The following is a 9,101-nucleotide window of genomic DNA, read 5'->3' as shown; positions in this document are numbered from 1 at the left end:
ATGTTTTACAAGTATATTTAGAAAAATAAATTCTTCTTTTTTTATAAGTATAAATGTATAATTATGTTATGTGTACATTAAAATCAGTCATCAATATAAAATATATGTTAAAATATAAATACATATCAAAAATAAATTAACTATGTATAAATAGAAGTTTTGAGTACCTAAAATATCATAACTCCTTTAAAACTCATCTTGCCTTGATTCCTAGCTATCAAACAAGTCAAGACAAACTTGTTCAGCCAAGACTCGACTTGACTTGGGTTGCAAACTAACTATAAAACTTTAACCAAAAAATTTCTCTCTCTCACTTGAAAACCAAGTCTTCCAATTCCATGACTTGGCGATTACATAGTTGTTAACCGCACACATTTCTAAAAAAACATATGGAAAGAATTTTTAATAACTTTAAGCATTAAAGTATTGGAAACATTTCAAGTGCATCGGGGAGTACCGGTGCACCAATTATTTTAACCATTGATTTCAATTAATATATTATATATATTTTTTATAATTCAGATCAACAGTTAAAACAACTGGTGTATCGGTACTCCCGGTGCACTTGAAATGTTTCCTAAAGTATTTATAGGTACTCTTTGTCCCATCAGGATATGATGTGAACACTTTGAATTTTTTCAATATCAAAAGTTCATAATATCATTATTCACATAAAGTACCAGAGGTATTTATGTTGTAATATTAGGATTGTTTTTGAAAACTCAAAACTCAACTGCATATGTGTTCATACCTTTTGGTAAAGTTACAATCTATGAAGATTCGCAGATCCTAATCTGACAATATTAAAACCAAGCCAGAGGACAACCTGCAAAATATTCTAATGCTTAAGTCAGTAGTGTTTTAGATGACAGAGTGAACAGTTCGTTACCGGTTGAGTTTCTCTTTTTCCTTTATTATATCTCTTCGATGTAACTGTTATTAGGCATTTACTGCCTTTAATGTATGTGTTTGATGTCATAATTTAATAATTTCGTGAGTTAATAGCTTTATTAGTCTTAAAGACTTAGCTGTTAGCTAGTAACGTCGTTTTCTCATTTATTCATATTCTCGTTACGCCATTCTTGTGCTCCAATTCACGTTTGTTGACTTAACGACTTTGTCAAAAATATCCAAATTTAATAGACCAAACCCAAATAATTTTTTTCTTGGTTGCATTTATGAACCATCTCGGTAAATTTTTTAATGAACCATCTGGGGTCGTTCTCCCGACCTCCTTTGGTTGCATTATGGAGAAAGACTTTCATTTTTTGAGTTTGTGGACTCATATCTTATGACTGAGACCACCAAATCGGGGCTAGCCAAGATGGCCATTGGAGATATCTTGCCGTGAGTTCAAAAGATTGTTTTTGCTCACCTACCTTTGTTAGGGATAGTAAGATAAAAATTTTAAATCTCCATTCTGAATTTGCCGAGCTCATGAAGGAGGCCGAAACCCTCAACCAGTCTGTCACGAAGTATAAACATATTGTTGTGGATGGGTTATTCAATGCTGAGCATATGCTTGAGCAAGTAAAACTAGGGATGGCAACAGGTCCCATGGGGCGGGGCGGGCCCAATATCTGTCCCTGTCCCCGCCCCGTCCCCGCGACGGGTAACGAAGACCCCGTATCCGCCGGGGACCTGGGTTTTTGCGGATATCCGCGGATTTTTGTAAAAACTAATAAAAACTGAAAAATTGAAAAAAATTAGAAAAAATTAAAGATAATCTTCAATTGTCATTACAAACATAATATCCATAGTCTTTAAAGACTTAAATAGCAATAACAACAAACATAAACATCCAAACATATCCATAAACAACTAAATATTACATAAACATCCAACCATATCCATAAACAAAGTTCATCACGTCGTAAAAATATAATTCCACTATCTCAATCTTTCTTTCATCCCGTAATGGTAGTGATGGTAGATTCCGACCTACTTGAATCCTACATCGAAAAGAAATAAAAATTTATGAATCATAGGAATCATAGGAATCATAATCACTTAAGCATATCCATTTTCTAAAATTACATAAACACATAAAGTTGAGAATCAGCATCAAAAATATAAATCATAACAAATCTTTCAACATCAAAGTAAGTAATAAAAATTTATGAATCATAGGAATCAAAATCAACAATTTAATATCAAAAAATCAAAATCAAAGTGAAATAAACATTCCAAAATCATAGAAACCAGACTCAATAACTCAACTTTAAAAATATTCATTATACTTAACCTAACTCACAGAATTAATCATAGGAATCTGAATCAACAATTTAACATCAGAAATTAAAATCAAAGTAAAATTATAAAGATTCTAGAATCATAAAAACCAGACTCAATAACTCAACATAAAAAATATAAAGTTTACTTAAATGTGGAGTGAATTGAAATAATCCAAATCTGTCATTCAAATCAGACCCAATAGCTTTGAATCTAAAAATATCTACACTTTAAAAAGTTGAAAACAGAAGTAACAAGTTGCAGGGAGCAACAGTATGTAAGTGAAATTGATCAATAAACCAGCAATGCGGAGAAGGTACAGTACCTGGAAATACCAGCAACGCGGAGAAGAACCAGAACGCGAACGAACAACGGCCGGCGACCAACGCGAAGAGGCGTCCAAAACACGACCAGAACCAGAACCACGCCGACGAACACGCCTCCGCGGGAAGAAGCAACGACTTCAGAGTCGACGGTCTCCCTGGTGCGGTGTGCCGGTGTGCGTAACGTGATGGACTGGCGGTGAGGGGAATGAGATCCACAATGTGTCTGTGTGTGACTCGTGAGAGATTGAGATGTCGCGGTGAGGAAGACGGACTGAGGGGATGGGTGACGGACTGAGCGGGTGGGAGGCTGGGAGGTGGCTCGGTGGGTGGTTCAGACTTCAGAGGATGGGGTTGGAAGAGGGGTTAAGGGTTTATGGGTTTGTGAATTCACTGAATTGAAAAATGAAAACGGCTAGGGTTTCACTTTCTTCCATTATGTTATATATATATATATGGGCATTTTAGTCATTTTACATAGGCGGGAATTAAATGGGTCTCCACGGGGCGGGGACCACTATCCCCGCCCCCCGTCACGTTTATTATACGGGGCCCCATCTCCCTTCCCCGCGGGTAAAAATCTCTCCCCGTATTTGCCCCCCGGCGGGTAAATCCCCGCGGATACCCACCCCGCCGGAAGTTTTTGCCATCCCTAAGTAAAACTCTTAGCTCCAGACTTGGATGTCTCCAAAGTCAGTGCTTTTATGATTGTGCTTTTATTTTTTAACAGTTTTCCGATATTAGTATTAACTGCGCTTTATCACTGTTGTACCAGTAATGATATTGAATATATTTTAAATATTTGTGATGTCATTGCTCTGGCATTAACATTTATGCACATTAAATAGGCAATAATAACATTAATGTATGAAGTCAAGTTCAAATAAACATAGAATTTAAACCTCATTAAAAGCTAAGTGAATAGGAAAAGAGTGTTTTTACTCTGGTAACTTTCTAAGAACAATATCTTTTGAGGTTGATAGTATTCCATGTTCTCGAGAGCTCAGAATCATCTAAGTTGTCTAAATTGTACGCCCCTTTGTCCAGATTTTTTTTAACCTTAAAAGGGTCCTTTTCAAATGGGGTTAACTTTTCTTAAGATACTGAGGTACCGGTATCAGCTTGTTTAAGTACCAGATCTCCTGCTTGGTAGCTTATAGGTCTAACTTTGGTATTATATCTTTACAATCCGTTGCTTTAATGTTTGTTCAGCTAAATTGGTTGCTGACTTTACCTCATTAATAAAGTCAAGATCCTTACAGTGACTGAAACTCCCGAATAACAACCTCGGACTAGGCTCTCCGAATTTTCATTGGATTCTGGTCTTGGCTTCTCTTGAACTCGGGAGTCTAAGTCCACCAAAAATATTTTTAGCTTTATCCCTTAAGGTCAAACTTATTTTATTACACTTTATATTAGCTACCTGATCTCCACGAATAGTTGCTATACGACCTTCAGAAGTCAGGACTTCATCACAAAACTTTGTTGGTATAAACAACAGCTCTCCGATCTCCTCGAATAGTGGCTACATGACTTTTATGGTGTTGACGATCTTGGGGTTGAGGATTTCCCCGAATTTTTAGCCTTATTAGGTGACGAAGCTGGGTTTCTTCTTTTAGTCGAAATCACCTTCGAGACGTCTTCATCTCGCATATATTCCAAGGAGATCTGATGAATTTTCTTCATAAACTTCACATCTTTGAAAGTCAAGTGTCTCCTGAAATCACCTTCTAGCAAACCAGCAATGAGGCACAAGCACAGGACTTCACGATTTCGTGTGTTAACCTCTAGTAATGCCTTGTTAAAGCGATCCAAGTGATTTCGGATGCTCTCTCCCACCCTTTGCTCTATAACAAGTAATGAAATTAGGTGTTTAGCTTGAGTATTTCTTGTAGTAGAGTGTGCTAAGAATTTTATCTTGATATCAACAAAAGAGAAGTAGATGGATCCAGAAGGCAATATGTTCAATCAAGCCATTGTTAGTCCTGACAATGTTATTGGATTGCATCTCCTACTCCTTCAAGGTTCATCCTAACCTTAAAAGCATCAATGTACTCCTAAGGATCCGACTTGCTTTCACACTTGAGATCTGTTAGTTTATCAAAATGCTTAGGCAAGCAAACCTGGAGGACACAGAGAGCAAATGGAATTTGACCCATGATCACATGCTCCTGAGTATCCCTGTGCCTTTTAGGACTCAGACTCCTTTGTAGAGTCCATCTCCTTTTAGACTGGGCTTAACGGGAGTCAGTTCTTCCCTTTCTTTCAAGTTTGCGATGCCCTTCATCACATCAAGGCGAGTCCTTCCTATGTCCTGAGGTGAACAAAAATGTCGATGATCATCCTCCTAGTGTCGCACATAAGCCCTTTCAAGGGTCCTCCTTTCACAATTTTGATCATGACCTCTAATCGTACGACTTCAAGACCGAAATTGCCTCGATTGCGATCGCTCTTCCAATCGACGTTCTAACTCTTGCACTCTGTGGCTTATTTTTTGCATGACATGAATGTAGCCTTCTCCTAAACCAACAAAATGAAGAACTCCAGTGTTATGAACCTCGTGGTTGTCGAATCCTGGAGGAACTTGAAGTTCCTGATTGGTAGGTGAGGTGATATCAGCTTCATGTCTATCATTTGAATTTTGTCGTTCCTTGAAAGGAATGTTGGGTTAATTACTGATTATATTTTGTGATCAGCCATGGAACCAACAGCATAGGATCCCCATAGATGGCGCCAAATTTTTGTACCTTTTGGTAAGGTTACGAGCTAGGAAGATTCGGAGATCCTAATCTAACAACTTACGCCATTCTTGTCCAAAACAAGATGATAGACAACCAACAGTTTCAACAAGATGGACGTGCTGTATCTAATGTTTAGTTACATAATGACGAAGCAAGTATTCCAATTCCAAATTACAATACCTTCAGAGTTCATCTCGAACTGACCTAACTATCAAGTCTCAATGTAGGAATCTCTCCTTTGACTTGGAGACTAAACTCTCCAATCCCTTGATTTGACCGCTATCAATATGGCGTAGTTCCCAAACTAATAATCGCTTACGTATCATAATTCTTTTATTAGTTTTTTTATAAGTATTCCTGCATCGCCAAGTATATCATGTGAAGTATTTTTTGAATTTTCTTAATATTCAAACTAAAATATTGTTATTTTTATAAGGGCTTTTTTTTCCTACAGTATTTCCTAACTCGATAGGTCAAAGATTAATATGTCGCTAGCTAATAGATTGCTGCATGCATAAGGTGGATTTGAACTTTCAACACTTACTTAAACGGACTAATGAGCTAACCACTGGATCAACCTAACTTGGTTGACTTAAGAGTTTTTTAATAGTGAGAATTAGGAAAAATTATAAAATAGAGATTAAAGAAATCAAGATGACTTGAAAAAAAAAAATAATAATAAATCATCCTAGATCCAAAATGACTTGAATCAGCAATGAACGCTGTCACTTTAAATTTTAATTGATGATAAGAATTCAATGGCATAGTTCCTTTTCTGTTCAAGGCACTATGGAACAATCAGCATCCATAATATTCATTAATCACCACCACTATATAACACACACAAGATGATCTTATCATATAAGATTGAGGCTTTACGTTTCCCCTTGGCTTCCCAACAAGACAAGACATACACGTACATGAGGACACGTAAAAATTGCTCTTTCGGAAAAACTCTCAATTTCTTAACTTTTCAGGTGATAGTGATGTTCTACGCTTATACTCCACACTAATATAATATTCCTTTTCTTTTGATTAGGCAAATCGTGAATCCGGCTGCGTTCTTTTTGCTATTTAAAATTTTATGTTAAACTTTTTTCCTAAAGAAAAAATAAAAAAAGAAAACTTTGGCCAAACAGATCCGATTACTTCATCTTCTAAAAATTCATAGGTTTTGCATACTTTTTTGGCTTGATGGTTCAAAATCTTCTACAACTCTAATTAACCTGTGTCAGGTAAAATTATGGACAATTCACATATATAAAATGGTTTAAAACAAAATTTATCCAAATATCTTAATTAAAATCTGATTACTTTTATGTCTTATTTCGTATTTATGTAAATTGTGGAAGGTTGATAAGACCTAACAAATTTAAATAGTTTGTGAAAATGATTTACGAGGAGAATAAGCTTCAAGCTAATTTGTGGCGGCCTGGCAGGCTACAACGAACTAGCATAAAGCAGCATTAGAGTTTAGTGATGGGGGAGAAAGGTGGTTCATATTCAATTTTTAAAAATGTTGAATAACACACAACTCCCATTAACTATACAATAATATCAACAAGGTCTCCTTCCACTAAATGAGTCAATTACATAAATTAAACAATATTTTTGTGCTCTATTATGTATCATATTTATAATAAAATTGTTAACATTTATATTTTTTTTGACTACTTTAATAAGACTTTAATAAGACTATAAAAGAATAAAAAAAATAAAAAATGTTATACTTTATATTTTTTATTAAAAATTTATTAAAGTAAAGCTAAAGCTAAATAATAGACAATATTGTCTATGAAAGATAAGATAACAAATAAAGATAAAATAACGAATAAAGATAAGATAAGAACAATAAAAACTAAAATTGTGGTGGAATTTATGTATTATGTTGGGCTGAATTTATGATCTGGTGTGAGACTTCTTTGTTGTTATCATGGACTAATGTGAACTAATGTAGAAGAGTGGTTTAATATGCTCCCGCAAAGTGGTGGATGAAAGATATCAATAATCCACAACTTGGATAAGTTCTGATGAAATGGTTAGGGAAGATGTGTACGGTACGGTGACGCGGAAGAACATGAGTGCGGCTCAGTGACACAGAGGAAGAGAGCGGCGCGGCGGAGCTAGGGCTATCGGCGGTAGAAACAAAGCAAGCAGTGATCTTCAGAGAGCGTATGCGACGCAGAGGAAGATAAGGGAAGAGAGAGGCGCGACAGAGCTGCTGGAAGGAAGCGCAGGCAGAGTTGTCGGAAGGAAGCGCAGACGGAACTGCCAGAAAGAAGCGTAGACGAAATTGCTAGAAGGAAGCGAAAAATATATGATTTTTCCATGAGTAAATAAGTAGCTGATTACAAAAATGTTTAATTTATTAGACTTAGAAAGACACAAGACGGAGATGATAGACTAATCGGTGAGGTGAAAAAAAGCATCAAAACACTGACAAAAGAAAAGAAAAAAATGACAGAGAAGAAGAGTACTTATGAAGAAGAATATGGTCCTCTCACCGGAACCAAAATAAGTTTTCCTCTTCAAAGAAGATATCATCACTCTGATACCATAATAAAACTATGAAAGAATAAGAAAAGATGAAAAATGTTGTACTTTGTATTTCTTGTTTGAAAAATTATAAAGGTAAAGCTAAATATATAGACAACATTGTCTATGAAAGATAAGATAATAAAAATAGATAAGATAATGAATAAAGATAAGATAACAAATAAAGATAAGATAAGAACAATAAAAGCTAAAATTGTGGCAGTATTTATGTATTCTGTTGAGTTGAATTTATGGGTTGGTTTAAGATTTCTTTGTTGTTGTTGGGCTAATGTGGACTAATAGAAGAGTGGTTTAATACACCTCATGTATATGGTTTTTTTAGGAATTTCTCTACCTTTCACTACCTGTTCACCTTTCATCTCATTCATCCTCTTAACTATGTACTCTACTAGTTTTTTTTCCTCACATTTTCAAACCATCTGAGTCGAGATTCTACCATTTTTTCTCTTATAGGTGCTACGCCAACTTTCTCTCTTATATCTTCATTCTTTATTTGTTTATACATGTATGACCGCTCATTCATCTCAAGATCCTCAGCTCTACCCGATTTAACTTATATTCATTTTCATCCTTTGCCGTGCAACACACTGTTTCATATAACATAGCCGATCTAAGTGCAATAATTTTTTTTTTTAATTTTAAAGATACATTTTTTGTCCATATAAAATCAGACGGACTCTATCCTTTAACCAGCCAACTTTGTATCTAATGTTTTATATTTTCCTAAATTTCTCTGGTACCTTGTATGATACACTTAAGATATTTAAAATACTTTATTTGCGGTAAGATGGTTTTTCTAATTTTCATTTAAGTACTATCGTTTTTTCTCGCCTACCAAACTTACATTCCATAAATATCGTTTTATCGTGATTTATGCTCAAATCGTAGCCTTTTAAAATTCCTCTTCACAATTTTAATTCCTGATTTAAATCTTTCATTATTTTTTTCATAGGAACGATGTCATTGGCAAAAAAATTTACCATGACATTAGTTCCTAAATATGCTAAGAAAATACTTTTAAAACTAATATAAAGAGATATGAATTTATAGATGATCTTTCGTCCAATTCTATACCAATAAAAAAATTTTCTATTCTCATTAACTATATTGTATTTTAAAAAATTTTGAAATATTGTATTTTAGTATTGATAAAAATTTTAAAGTATTGTATTTTATCAGAATATTCCTATTAATTATACTATACTTTTAAAAATGTTGGGGAATTGTATGTATTTGATCATTAATAAAA

The sequence above is a fragment of the Arachis ipaensis genome, chromosome B03 (genome assembly GCF_000816755.2).
Source record: "Arachis ipaensis cultivar K30076 chromosome B03, Araip1.1, whole genome shotgun sequence".
NCBI lineage: Eukaryota > Viridiplantae > Streptophyta > Magnoliopsida > Fabales > Fabaceae > Arachis > Arachis ipaensis.
The sequence above is the reverse complement of the archived record's forward strand: the minus strand, read 5'-3'. Positions refer to the sequence as shown.